Consider the following 15,572-nt stretch of genomic DNA (forward strand, 5'->3'; position numbering starts at 1 on the left):
CACGAGAACGTGTTGTTTGTTCTCCCTGCCCCCTGCTGCAGCTGGGGCCCCAATAAAGCCTTGCCTGGATTTCTCGTCCGGCCCTCTGGTCAATTACTGTTGATTGGGGAAGGCTGAGAACTCTGGTCCGTAACATTTCCCCTTCCTGTACCTCACAGAGGCACCCACGTTGGCTGGTGGGAAGGTGTTGGGTGCGTTGTGGAAAGAGATGAGGATAGTTCTGACATTCTGGGTGGGATTCCACTGCCCTGAGGGTAGCTCCCCGCTGGGGGTTCCACGACTGGGGTAAGGGCGCGGCCCAGAGGATGGAGATGCACACATTCCCCTTCTCATAGATGTTGGGGAGCCACATTGTAGATTTGGGGGAACCAAAAGGCCAGTCGGGAGTAAGGGCAGTCGATGGGGAACTTGCGTGCCTTGAAGTAGCTGCCCTCCTAGGAGGTATCAGGGAGCCTGAACATGGCCACCCCCCAGCTGCACAGGTTACCTTAGTACACCAGGGTGACCAGGAACCCTCCCCCCCACCCCCCGCCCCTCCTGCAGACCCAAGGCTGAAGCAAACTCGTCTTTGTCTTCTGTGAGCTGAGCACGAGCCTTAGCAGAAAACTTCTTATCTTCACAATGCCGGATAGCAGGATGGCAGTTCAGTGTTTCTAGATGTGTTCTTTCAGTATACAATTAATTTATTTGAAACATTTTTATTAATTGAGTTATAGAATAAATAATTTGACAAGGAATTTTGAATTAATTGTGAAAAGTATTCAACAGAAGATAACATTTAAATACAATGGAGTAACCTAACAGTTTGAAACCTAATAGCTTAAAGGCAAAGCAAAAGACAAAGTTGATGAGCAACTGGAAAACAATTTGAATTCCTATATATTGAGTTATTTCCTTTTTTTTTTTTTTTTTTTGCGGTACGCGGGCCTCTCACTGCTGTGGCCTCTCCCGTTGCGGAAAACAGGCTCTGGACGCGCAGGCTCAGCGGCCATGGCTCACGGGCCCAGCCGCTCCGCGGCATGTGGGATCTTGCCGGACCGGGGCACGAACCTGTGTCCCCTGCATCGGCAGGCGGACTCTCAACCACTGCGCCACCAGGGAAGCCCGAGTTATTTCCATTTTATAAAAGCTTATTTTGTTTGTTTTTTGCTTATCTGGATGACAATCTGTGTGACAGAGTTGTAATGGCATGTTATAAATATGGCTTCACAGTCTTCTGGCTTTCATTCTTTAATAGCATTATTACTTTTATGAGCTATGGAGTGAATTACTCTAATAATTAACTGTAAAATGTCATACAGATCTAGCTTGTATTATAGGTGCATTCAGAGTACAAGTTAAAAGTTTGAATGATCCAAATTGTAGAATAAAAGTAAATTCTACAACAAAGAAGTTTAAAAAATTGTTAGTTTAAAAATCTGATTGGCATGTTTCTTTCTTAGACATTTAGACTTTTTATGACCTATTTATAAGTTTATCGAAGCTGTGCTTCAACAGCAAATGTTTTGAATTGTTGATGTTTCTTTCCTTAACTGTCTTCTATTCTCTTCCCTTCTTAACCTTTTTTTAGCCTTGCATTACCAGCCTACTATGTGTCAGCCTCTATGATTGATACTTTATTTTTTAGAACAGTTTTAGATTTAGAGAAAAAATTGAGATGATAATTCAGAGTTCATTTATACCCTGAACACAGTTTCCATATTATTAACATCTGATATTAGTTGGACAGATATTGTATGCTTTTTACAAGTGATGAACCAAAGTTAAACCACTATAGTTAACTAAACTCCATACATTATTCAAGTTTTCTTGGTTATTACCTTATATTCTTTTTTTGTTCCAGGATCCCATCAGGATATTCAGGTGTTATATCTCCTTAGGCTCTTCTTGGCAGTGATAGTTTTCCAGATTTTCCCTGGTTTTTGATGACCTTGACAGATTTGAGGAATACGTGTCAGGCATTTTGTCGAATGTTCCTTAGTTGGAATTTATGGTTTTGGGGGGGTTTTTTGCCCCTCAAAGATAGACTGAAGTTATGGATTTTAGGGAGGAAAACCATGGAATTAAAGTAAATATCTCATGCTATTAACTTAATTAGTAGTATTAACATTGATGGTGATGCTGACCTTGATCACACCTGGCTGAGGTAGTGTTTGTCAGATTTTCTCATTGCTTTTCCCCCCCTCTTTACATATTGTCTTCTTAGAAGACAGTCACTAAACACACTCAACACTTAAGGAGTGGGAGTTTATGGTCCCCTTCCATGAAGACAGTGTACTACAGAAATTATTTGTAATTCTTCTACAAGGAAGATTTCTCTCTTTGCTTCCATTTATTTATCTATTCAATCATTTTTTTTACATCAGCATAGATTCATGGACATTTATTTTATACTTTGAATTATAATCCTGTAATAGGGGCTGTGCAGGCTCACAGTCATTAGCATGCCGCCCTTAGCAAGCAACCATTAGCCTGACGGTTAGAGGTCCCGCCCCGCCAACAGGTTCGCAGTGGTCCTCCCAGCAGAGAGTGCCTTGAGAGGTGGATCAAGGAAATCGCGGCCTTCTCCCCAGGGCCCTCCAGGCCTTCAGGCCTACAGGTGAACTGGGGGGCCTGGGGACAGGCTAGGGGCTGTGTCCTGCATAGCTCCAGAGCCCTCACCATGGCAGCCCACTGACCAGGCCCAGGCCTTGAAGCAGCAGTGAACCTCTCACCCATCACCCCCTCAGCCACCTAATGGCAGTGGCAGTCTCCATGAGTCGCAGTCAGTGGGACCCGGCTCCCATTTGGGTGGCCTGAGGAGCCTAAGGGCCGGCTGGGTCCTGGGCACCTTGCTCCCTCAGTGATGACGGCCGTGTCTAGGGACTTGGCCCTGAGGGTGCTGCCAGCTGAGATATGTCTTCTCAACCGGGCCTGGGCACTACCAGGAGGACCCAGACTGGGTGCTGGATGAATGCTCCCGGGCAGGGTAAGGAGCCCACACAGGGACCCCCCTCCACTTAGCCAGGGCCTGGACCTCGGAGGGTGAAAGCTGAGCCTTGGGACCTTGCCGTTTCTTGTCAGAACAGAAAATGACATTTGTTTTGGTGGAGATTTACAGGAACATCTCGACCTGATCTTGATCAGACCTCAAGAACAAAGGATCTGGCACCAAGAAGTTTGCAACAACTAACCAGGCCCCTCCTTCACCTTTCCTTTGAAAGGGCTTTGCTGAAAGCCTTCCAGGAGTTCAGTAGTTTTTAAGGCATGAGCCACCCATCTCCTTGCACGGCCCTGCAATAAACGTTTCATTGCTCCAGACTCTGACGTTTTGGTATTGTTTGGCTTCACCGTGCATCAGGCACACTGTCTTGCATTCAATAATAATCCAATCCTTTTTTATTTATCTTCTTACTCAAATTTTTCCAGTTTAGGCCATTTGCAATTCTTTCAGTTGGCTCTGTTACCCCTTCAATATACCCATCAATGTGGGGTTTTATTTTGCTTGTTCCCATCTTAGTCAGTTCAGGCTGCTATAATAAAGTACCATAGATTAGATGGCTTATAAAAACCAGAAATTTATTTCTCACAGTTCTTTTTTTTTTTCAATTTTTGAATTTTATTTTATGTATTTTTTTTATACAGCAGGTTCTTATTAGTCATCAATTTTATACACATCAGTGTATACATGTCAATCCCAATCTCCCAATTCATCCCACCCCCACCCCCACCCAACCCCCGCCTCTTTCCCCCCTTGGTGTCCATACGTTTGTTCTCTACATCTGTGTCCCAATTTCTGCCCTGCAAACTGGTTCATCTGTACCATTTTTCTGGGTTCCACATATATGCGTTAATATACAATATTTGTTTTTCTCTTTCTGACTTACTTCACTCTGTATGACAGTCTCTAGATTCATCCACATATCTACAAATGACCCAATTTCGTTCCTTTTTATGGCTGACTAATATTCCATTGTATATATGTACCACAAATTCTTTATCCGTTTGTCTGTCGATGGGCATTTAGGTTGCTATCATGACCTGGCTATTGTAAATAGTGCTGCAATGAACATGGGGGTGCATGTGTCTTTCGGAATTATGGTTTGCTAAGGTTATATGCCCAGTAGTCAGATTGCTGGGTCATATAGTAATTCTATTTTTAGTTTTTTAAGGAACCTCCATACTGTTCTCCATAGTGGTTGTATCAATTTACATTCCCACCAACAGTGCAAGACGGTTCCCTTTTCTCCACACCCTCTCCAGCATTTGTTGTTTGTAGATTTTCTAATAATGCCCATTCTAACTGGTGTGAGGTGATACCTCATTGTACTTTTGATTTGCATTTCTCTAAAAATCAGTGATGTTGAGCAGCTTTTCATGTGCTTCTTGGCCATCTGTATGTCTTCTTTGGAGAAATGTCTATTTAGGTCTTCTGCCCATTTTTGGATTGGGTTGTTTGTTATTTTAATATTGAACTGCATGAGCTGTTTATATATTTTGGAGATTAATCCTTTGTTCGTTGATTCATTTGCAAATATTTTCTCCCATTCTGATGATTGTCTTTTGGTCTTGTTTGTAGTTTCCTTTGCTGTGCAAAAAGCTTTGAAGTTTAATTAGGTCCCATTGGTTTATTTTTGTTTTTATTTCCATTACTCTAGGAGGTGGATCAAAAAAGATCTTGCTGTGATTTATGCCAAAGAGTGTTCTTCCTGTGTTTTCCTCTAAGAGTTTTATGGTGTCCGGTCTTACATTTAGGTCTCTAATCAATTTTGAGTTTATTTTTGTGTATCGTGTTAGGGAGTGTTCTAATTTCATTCCTTTACATGTAGCTGTCCAGTTTCCCAGAACCACTTTTTGAAGAGACTGTCTTTTCTCCATTGTATATCTTTGCCTCCTTTCTCATAGATTAGTTGACCATAGGTGTGTGGGTTTGTCTCTGGGCTTTCTATCCTGTTCCATTCATCTATATTTCTGTTTTTGTGTAGTATTGTGTTGTCTTGATTACTGTAGCTTTGTAGTATAGCTTCAGTCAGGGAGTCTGATTCATCCAGCTCTGTTTTTTTCCCTCAAGACTGCTTTGGCTATTCGGGGTCTTTTGTGTCTCCATACAAATTTAAAGATTTTTTGTTCTAGTTCATTAAAAAATGCTATTGGTAATTTGATAGGGCTTGCATTGAGTCTGGAGATTGCTTTGAGTACTACAGTCATTTTCACAATATTGATTCTTCCAATCCAAGAACATGGTATATCTCTCCGTCTGCTGGTATCATCTTTAATTTCTTTCAACATTGTCATATAGTTTTCTGCATACAGGTCTTTTGTCTCCGTAGGAAGGTTTATTCTTAGGTATTTTATTCTTTTTGTTGCAATGGTAAATGGGAGTTTCCTTAATTTCTCTTTCTGATCTTTTGCTGTTAGTGTACAGGAATGCAAGAGATGTCTGTACATTAATTTTTATCCTGCAACTTTACTCGATTCATTGATTAGCTCTAGTAGTTTTCTGGTGGCATCTTTAGGATTTTCTGTGTATAGTATCATGTCATTTGCAAACAGTGACAGCTTTGCTTCTTCTTTTCCGATTTGGACTCCTTTTATTTCTTTTTCTTCTCTGATTGCCATGGCTAGGACTTCCAAAACTATGTTGAATAGTAGTGGTGACAGTGGACATCCTTGTCTTCTTCCTGATCTTAGAGGAAATGCTTTCAGTTTTTCAACATTGAGAATCATGTTTGCTGTGGGGTTGTCATACATGACCTTTATTATGTTGAGGTAGGTTGCCTCTAGGCCCACTTTCTGGAGACTTTTTATCATAAATGAGTGTTGAATTTTGTCAAAAGCTTTTTCTGCATCTATTGAGATGATGATATGGTTTTTCTTCTTCAATTTGTTAATATGGTGTTTCATATTGATTGATTTGTGTATACTGAAGAATCCTTGCATCCCTGGGATAAATCCCACTTGATCATGGTGTATGAATCTTTTAATGTGTTGTTGGATTCTGTTTGCTAGGATTTTGTTGAGGATTGTTGCATCTATATTCATCAGTGATATTGGTCTGTAATTTTCTTTTTTTTGTAGTATCTTTGTCTCGTTTTGGTATCAGGGTGATGGTGGCCTCATAGAATGAGTTTGGGAGTGTTCCTTCCTCTGCAATTTTTTGGAAGAGTTTGAGAAGGATGGGTGTTAGCTGTTCTCTAAATGTTTGATAGAATACACCTGTGAAGCCATCTAGTCCTGAACTTTTGTTTGTTGGAAGATTTTTAATTACAGTTTCAATTTCATTACTTGTGATTGGTCTGTTCATATTTTCTATTTCTTCCTGGTTCAGTGTTAGAAGGTTATACCTGTCTAAGAATTTGTCCATTTCTTCCAGGTTGTCCATTTTATTGTCATAGAGTTGCTTGTAGAAGTCTCTTAGGATGCTTTGTATCTCTTCAGTGTCTGTTGTAACTTCTCCTTTTTCATTTCTAATTTTATTGATTTGAGTCCTCTCTCTCTTTTTCTTGAAGAGTCTGGCTAATGGTTTACCAATTTTGTTTGCCTTCTCAAATAACCAGCTTTTAGTTTTATTGATCTTTGCTATTGTTTTGTTTGTTTCTATTTCATTTATTTCTGCTGTGATCTTTATGATTTCTTTCCTTCTGCTAACTTTGGGTTTTGTTTGTTCTTCTTTCTCTAGTTCCTTTAGGTGTAAGGGTAGATTGTTTATTTGAGATTTTTCCTGTTTCTTGAGGTAGGCTTGTATAGCTATAAACTTCCCTCTTAGAACTGCTTTTGCTGCATTCCATAGGTTTTGGATCGTCGTGTTTCCATTGTCATTTGTCTCTAGGTATTTTTTGATTTCCTCTTTGATTTCTTCAGTGATCTCTTGGTTATTTAGTAACGTATTGTTTAGCCTCCATGTGTGTGTGTTTTTTACGGTTTTTTTTCCCTGTAATTGATTTTTAATCTCATAACATTGTGGTCAGAAAAGATGCTTGATATAATTTCAATTTTCTTAAATTTACTGAGGCTTGATTTGTGACCCAAGATGTGATCTATCCTGAAGAATGTTCCATGCGGACTTGAGAAGAAAGTGTAATCTGCTGTTTTTGGATGGAATGTCCTATAAATATCAATTAAATATATCTGGTCTGTTGTGTCATTTAAAGTTTGTGTTTCCTTATTAATTTTCTGTTTGGATGATCTGTCCACTGGTGCAAGTAAGGTGTCAAAATCCCTCACTATTATTGTGTTACTGTTGATTTCCTCTTTTATAGCTGTTAGCAGTTACCTTATGTATTGAGGTGCTCCTATGTTGGGTGCATATATATTTATAATTGTTATATCTTCTTCTTGGATTGATCCCTTGATCATTATGTAGTGTCCTTCCTTGTTTCTTGTAACATTCTATTTTTTTAAGTCTATTTTATCTGATATGAGTATTGCTACTCCAGCTTCCTTTTGATTTACATTTGCATGGAATGTCTTTTTCCAGCCCCTCACTTTCAGTCTGAATGTGTCCCTAGGTCTGAAGTGGGTCTCTTGTAGACAGCGTATATATGGGTCTTGTTTTTGTATCCATTCATTAAGCCTGTGTCTTTTGGTTGGAGCATTTAATCCATTCACGTTTAAGGTAATTATCGATGTGTATGTTCCCATTACCATTTTCCTAATTGTTTTGGGTTTGTTTTTGTAGGTCCTTTTCTTCTGTTGTGTTTCCCACTTAGAGAAGTTCCTTTAGCGTTTGTCATAGAGCTGGTTTGGTGGTGCTGAATTCTCTTAGCTTTTGCTTGTCTGTAAAGCTTTTGATTTCTCCATCAAATCTGAATGAGATCCTTGCTTGGTAGAGTAATCTTGGCTGTAGATTCTTCCCTTTCATCACTTTAAGTATATCATGCCTCTCCTTTCTGGCTTATAGAGTTTCTGCTGAGAAATCGGCTGTTAACCATATGGGAGTTCCCTTTTATATTATTTGTCGTTTTCCCTTGCTGCTTTCAATATTTTTCTTTTTCTTTAATTTGACAATTTGATAACTATGTGTCTTGGCGTATTTTTCCTTGGGTTTATCTCGTATGGGATTCTCTGCACTTCCTGGACTTGGGTGGTTATTTCCTTCCCCATGTTAGGGAAGTTTTCAACTATAATCTCTTCAAATATTTTCTTGGGTCCTTTCTCTCTCTCTTCTACTTCTGGGACCCCTATAATGCGAATGTTGTTGCGTTTTATGTTGTCCCACATGTCTCCCAGGCTGTCTTCATTTCTTTTCGTTCTTTTTCCTTTGTTCTGTTCCGCAGCAGTGAATTCCACCATTCTGTCTTCCAGGTCACTTATCCGTTCTTTTGCCTCAGTTATTCTGCTATTAATTCCTTCTAGTGTATTTTTCATTTCAGATATTGTATTGTTCATCTTTGTTTGTTTGTTCTTTAATTCTTCTAGGTGTTTTTTCTTTAATTCTTCTAAGTCTTTGTTAAACATTTCTTGCTTCTTCTCGATCTTTGCCTCCATTCTTTTTCCAAGGTCCTGGATCATCTTCTCTATCATTATTCTGAATTCTTTTTCTGGAAGGTAGTTGTTTATCTGGGGTTTTATCTTGTTTCTTCATCTGGTACATAGCCCTCTGCCTTTTCATCTTGTCTATCTGTGAATAGGGTTTTTGTTCCACAGGCTGCAGGATTGTAGTTCTTCTTGCTTCTGCTGTCTGCCCTCTGGTGGATGAGGCTATCTATGAGGCTTGTGCAAGTTTCCTGATGGGAGGGACTGGTGGCGGTTAGAGCTGGCTGTTGCTTTGGTGGGCAGAGCTCAGTAAAACCTTAATCCACTTGTCTGATGATGGTTGGGGCTGGATTCCCTCCCTGTTGGTTGTTCGACCTGAGATGACCCAACACTGGAGCCTACCTGAGCTCTTTGGTGGGGCTAATGGCGGAGTCTGGGAGGGCTCACACCAAGGAGTACTTCCCAGAACTTCTGCTGCCAGTGTCCTTATCCTCACGGTGAGCCACAGCCACCTTCCACCTCTGCAGGAGACCCTCCAACACTAGCAGGTAGGTCTAGTTCAGTCTCCTATGAGGTCACTGCTCCTTCCCCTGGGTCCCAATGCACACACTGCTTTGTGTGTGCCCTCCAAGATTGAAGTCTCTGTTTCCCCCAGTCTTGTCGATGTCCTGCAATCAAATCCCACTAGCCTTCAAAGTCTGATTCTCTAGGAATTCCTCCTCCTGTTGCCTGACCCCCAGGTTGAGAGACCTGACGTGGGGCTCCGAACCTTCACTCCAGTGGGTGGACTTCTGTGGTATAAGTGTTCTCCAGTTTGTGAGTCACCCACCCAGCAGTTATGGGGTTTGATTTTATTGTGATTGCGCCCTTCCTACCATCTCATTGTGGCTTCTCCTTTGTCTTTGGATGTGGGGTATCTTTTTTGGTGAGTTCCAGTGTCTTCCTGTTGATGATTGTTCAGCAGTTAGTTGTGATTCTGGTGTTCTTGCAAGAGGGAGTGAGAGCACATCCTTCTACTGTGCCATCTTGAGCCAATCTCTCTCTCACAGTTCTTGAGGTTGTAAGTCCAAGATCAGGGTACCAACATGGTCGGGTTCTAGGACCCTCTTCTGAGTTTTAAACTGCCAACTTATCATTATATCTTCACATGGCAGAAAGAGAGGGGGTTACCTCTCTTGCCTCTTCTTATAAGTGCACTAAACCCATTCAAGAGGGCTCCACCCTCGTGACGTAATAACCTTCCAAAGCCCCCACCTCCAATTACCATCACACTGAGGATTAGATTTCAGTACATGAATTTGGAGAGGGGGACACAAACATTCAGTCCATAACACTTCTTTACTACCTTCCAGCACTACACAGTGCTCCAGACTCATATATATTTCCTAGTCCAGTCCTAAAATCAACAATTTATCTAAGAAGCCCTGGCTCCTCATATTGGAGAATGGTATTAGAAACAAAAATCTGGATGTTATATGTGCTTATTGCTCTTAGGGTGTTATTGCTTCTAAGACCTCTCAATAGACTAAGAAAATATAATAGTGTATACTAACCTATGTATATACACATATCTACAAATATTTCTATATGTAACCATCTACATTTATATTAAACTAAACATGAGTTCATACTGACGTCTTCAGCTCCAATTCTTTCCCACATGGAAACTCTAGCTCTTCCCTTTCCTTGCTTATCTCTCACCTCTACTGTAACAGTGAGAAACCTAGCTTCCACCTCTTCTGTTCATTTAATGTTAAATTCAAGTATATATGTATAGCAGTTTCAGCATTTTAACTCATACGCTATTGTTAACTCATAAAGCTGTAAAACAGCTTTATCAACGAAAGTACAGTGTTTATGTGCAGTTCCTTTTGCCTTAAGCATTATAGGCTCCACTCATTTCCTAAGTTATTTACATTAGCACCTTTCCTCCCTAACTCCTTCATTGAGTTTTTTTTCATATACTTGTAATATAGTCTGATTCTTTTGTCACAGTGTGCATTCCATTCTGAGATTCTCCAATCTTCTATATAACTTTTAAAATATTTGCATACATTAAGGTTTACTCTTTGTGCTATAAATTTCTATAGGTTTTTGACAAATGCATAATATGCACAAATTATGTCTCCATTACAGTATCTCACGGGGTAATTTTACACCCTCAAATAAAAAACTATTTCACCTTCCTCCTTCCAAAATCCTGACAACCAGTAAACTTAAGAATGTTTCATGTCTTTTCCTGGGTTGATAGCCCATTTATTTTCCCTTGGAATAATATTCCATTGTATGGATACATCACAATTTGGTTTTAAAAAAAATTTTTTTAACTGAAGTATAGTAGATTTACAATATTGTGTTATTTTCAAGTGTACAGCACAGTGATTCCTGAAAAGGAATATGTATGTATATATATACATGTATATGTGTATATGTATACACATATACATGTATATATATATATATACAGATTATTTTCCCTTATGCGTTACTACAAAATATTGAGTATAGTTCCCTGTGCTATACAGTTTTTCCTTTTGATTATCTATTTCATATATAGAAGTGTGTATATGTTAATCCCAACCTCCTAATTTATCCCTTCTCCCACCTCCCTTTCCCCTTTTGTTACCATGTTTGTTTTCTATGTCTGTGAGTCTATTTCTGTTTTGTAAATAAGTTGATTTGTATCATTTTCTTAGATTCCACATATAAGTGATGTTATATCATATTTCTCTTTCTCTGTCTGACTTAATTCACTTAGTATGATAATCTTTAGTTCCATCCATGTTGTTGCAAGTGACATTATTTCATTCTTTTTTATGGCTGAATAATATTCCACTGTATCTATCTATCTATCTCACATCTTCTTTATCCATTCATCTGTCAATGGATACTTAGGTGGCTTCCATGTCTTGGCTATTGTAAATAGTGTTGCAATGAACATTGGGGTGCATGTACCTTTTTGAATTATGGTTTTCTCCAGATATATGCCCAGGAGTGGGATTGCAGGATCATATGGTAGCTCCAATTTTAGTTTTTTAAGGAACGTCCATACTGTTCTCCATAGTGGCTGTACCAATATACATTCCCACAACAGTGTAAGAGGGTTCCTTTTTCTCCACATTCTCTCCAGAATTTATATTATTTGTAGACTTTTTGGTGATGGCCATTCTGACCAGTATGAGGTGATACCTCATGGTTTTGATTTGCATTTCTCTAATAATTAGCAATGTTGAGCATCTTTTCATGTGCCTTTTGGCCATCTGTATGTGTTCTTTGGAGAAGTGTCTATTTAGATCTTCTGCCCAGTTTTTGATTGGGTTGTTTGGTTTTTGAAATTTGTTTATTCATTCATCTATTTAGGATATCTTTGTTGCTTCCAGTTTGGGATAATTATGAATAAAGCTACTATAAACATTCATGTGAAGTTTTTTGTGTGACATAAGTATTCAAATCAATTAAGTAAATACCTTGGAGTGGAACTTCTATGTGTAGCAAGACCATGTTTAGTTTTGTTTAAAGAAACAAAAAAACCTGCCAAAATATCTTCCAAAGTGGCTGTACCATTTTGTATTCCCGTTAGCAATGAGTGAGAGTTACTATTGCTCCACATTGTCACCAGTATTTGATGTTGTCAGTAGTCTAGATTTTGGCCATTCTAATAGATGTGTAGTGGTCTCTCATTGTTTTAATTTGCATTACCCTGATGACCTACTATATGGAGTCCATGTGTCACAACTACTGAAGCCCACGTGCCTAGAGCCTGTGCTCCATGGCAAGAGAAGCCACCACGGTGAGAAGCCCCCACACGGCAAAGAGTAGCCCCCGCTTGCCGCAACTACAGAAAAAAAAACCCACGTGCAGCAATGAAGACCCAATGCAGCCAAAAATAAAATAACTTAATTAAAAAAAACTTTAATTTTTGAAAAACTTCCTAATCACTAATCCTACTATTTTGCTATTTTTTCAAGCTTATTTAGGGGCTGTCATGTACACACCAAAATTTATGTGGCATACCTATGTAAACTTAGGGACTGACATAATGTAAACATCATCTAAATCTATAAACTTTATTTCAAAATCAATTTACATAATATGTAAACAAACAGGCTTTCAATCAAAATTTAATTAACTTATTATTAAATATTAATATAAAACTGACATTCCCTCTAATTTATGTAACTACTGATCAAGAAAATGTTTAATTTACTTTGTGATTTTAAACCTCATTTGTCTTCTTACAAGTAATAGGAAAATATTCCATAGACAAAAGTTGTAAAAGTCAATTTTTAGAATATAATTTTACTATTAAGCTTATTTCAACTTGAGTAAGTGCATTTTCAACCAATTAGGTCTAAATTTATATAGATTCTTTTAAAAATACATGTTAACCTTTTTAAGATTTAAAATGCACTTAAAGATATTTTGATCTTTTCTGATATAGGTATGCATTATTTTGTCTTAGATATAACCACTATTTGAGACGAGGTAACTGTATAACTTATCAAAAGAAGCACAGGTTTGTGAATAAGAGAGGGTAATAATAATATTAGTAATAATTAGACAATGGGCATAAACTGAGTCTGTTCTAGGCAAACCTGATAAAAGGGTTAAACCTAAAAATTTTTAAAATCTGAGTCAAACATTACCAAAAATACTCAAAAGTTTATGAAATATCTAGCATTAACTGGCACAAATATAAAAACCTATCATTTACAATAGATGCTTAATAAATAACTTATTTAATATCAAACTGTTGATATTCACTCATTTTAAAGTAACAATTAGAAGAGCAACTTGATCTTAGCTTGTTAATAAAGGATGAGACACTAAATATAAGACAGTGATTTTTAAAAATTTTATGGAACAATTAAAAAATATATTGAACATTTTTATAGAGTTTTCCTGCTCCCAACTTATCCACCTAATAGGTTCCCTAAAAAGAATGCTACCAGTAAACATTAGTTGCATTTGTTTAAGGACACATTTTTCCAAGTCTATTCAAAGCATATCATATCGTCAAATACTACTGGTTATGACAGAACATTAGGAAAATGTCTACTTGGGGGCTGAGACCTTCTGATACAGATAGGGGAGGAATTTGGGAAAGCACTCCAGATTCTGCCCTCCAGCCATAACAATTCGCATACAAAGTACACTCGCAACCTCCCAAGACCCCCACAGAATTCCCATTCCTTTAGGGCATCACCTCATATCCAAGGCTCTTATCATTTACCGTATACTAGAGCCAGATGTAGATGGGGTGAACTCCTCAAGCTCCTCAGTAGCACCTGTGAACTAAAAAATGAAACCCCCCCGCCAAAATCATTATCTGCCCTGTACACACCCATCAAACAATAATGAGGAAAGGACATGACAGCCACAATAGAAACCTCTATTCTAAAAGTGTAAAAACAGGAAACACATAACGGATACTGGTTCATAGCAATTCTGAAGTCTAGCAGGATACTTCACCATTTCTTCTGTCCCAGGGACAGAGAATGTTCCTTGATTAGGGCCCATTTCTTCTCCCTGAGAATAGTTCTCCTTGGCTCTGCCTCCTATATCATCCTTACTTTTCCATAAGAAGTGGAATGTGTTTGCAGCTAAGTGGTTTTCTCAGCCTGTGTCCTGCTCATAGGAGGTTAGTAACACAGAGGTCTTTTTTTCATTTTGAACTATCTCTGTCCCTTTTAGTTCAAGTTTCTGTTAAAATTTTTGGACTTCCTATGTACTTACACCATATTTTAAGAGACTTTTAAGGCATATTCTTCTCTACTTTGGCATTAGAATCAGGGTGTGTAGGGACAATACCTTTAATATTATTGAAATCCCTTTTTTTTTTTCTAGCCAAAAGGGCCTAAGGAACTCCCTTAAGATTCTTAGAAACTCTACTGTCTAGCTGAGAAGGTCAACAAGGCAAGCCCTTAAGATTCTTAAAAGTTTTGCTGACTAGCTGAGAGAGTCTAACAGGCAAATTCTTAATCTTCCTGAGGGTTAAACAGTCTTTCAACTGTGTCTTGAATTGATCTTCATGCTGTAGCTGTTTTTCTTGAAACACCCTGGGTTTGCTCTTTGTCCTCAGGTTTTAATTTACTCTGAAAATCTTTTGTGCTCTGAAAGGATTAGATAAAAGAGAATAATTTCTGCCCCAACCCAGCAAACCCTTATTTGAAAGTGTTTCTTTAGATCGGAGGTTGATTGACTATAGCCTATATGTCAAATCAAGACTCTCACCTGCTTTTGTCAATTTTTTTTTTTATTGGAGCACAGGTAGGTCCATTCACTTACATATTGTCCATGGCTATTTTCATGCTACAACTTCAAAGCTGAGTAGTCACTACAGACACCATACAGCAGTCTGAAAAGGTTAAAATATTTACTATCCGGCCCATTACCAAAAATGTTAGCTGACCTGTACTTTAGATCCTGTTTGAAAATGGAATAGTCTCTTCTTTAGTTCATTTCACCTTATTAATGATTACATACACCTAAAAGAAACCAGTTGACACATCATTCTGTCTAGAAAACTCATTAGTCAAATATACAAGTTCATTAGATATATTTTCTATCTTTCGTATTGCCACAAGTTACAGCATTGTCAAATATTCTGCCTCTACATCATAGGGCAAAAACTCACCTTTGCTCCAGGCTCAAATAACTATTTCCTCACTGTCTGACCAGCCTCTATTGACTATCTCCTTGAGGCTCTTCTGGCCTATACCCACTGCCTAGACCCAAAGCCAACGGCACATTTTAGATTTTTGTTATGGCAGCGCCTTACTTCTAGGTACCAATTTCTATTTTGATTATCTATTGCTGCAAAACAAACCATTCCAAAACTTAATGGTTTAAAATAACAATCATTTTATTGTCTTTAATGATTCTATATGTTAAACTGGGTCAGGTGACCTGTTCTGCTCCTCATTTCAGCCAGTGCTGCAATCACCTGGGCGTTCAACTGAACAGTAAATGCTTAAGATGAATACATTAGTTATTTATCACTGTGTAATATAGAACACATATATATGTATATATAACATAAGCTGTGAAGTGTCATATATAACTTAACAGCTTAAGACAACAAAAATGTATTATCTCACAGTTTTTGTGGGTCAGGA

Source organism: Stenella coeruleoalba, assembly GCF_951394435.1.
Source record: "Stenella coeruleoalba genome assembly, chromosome: 2".
NCBI lineage: Eukaryota > Metazoa > Chordata > Mammalia > Artiodactyla > Delphinidae > Stenella > Stenella coeruleoalba.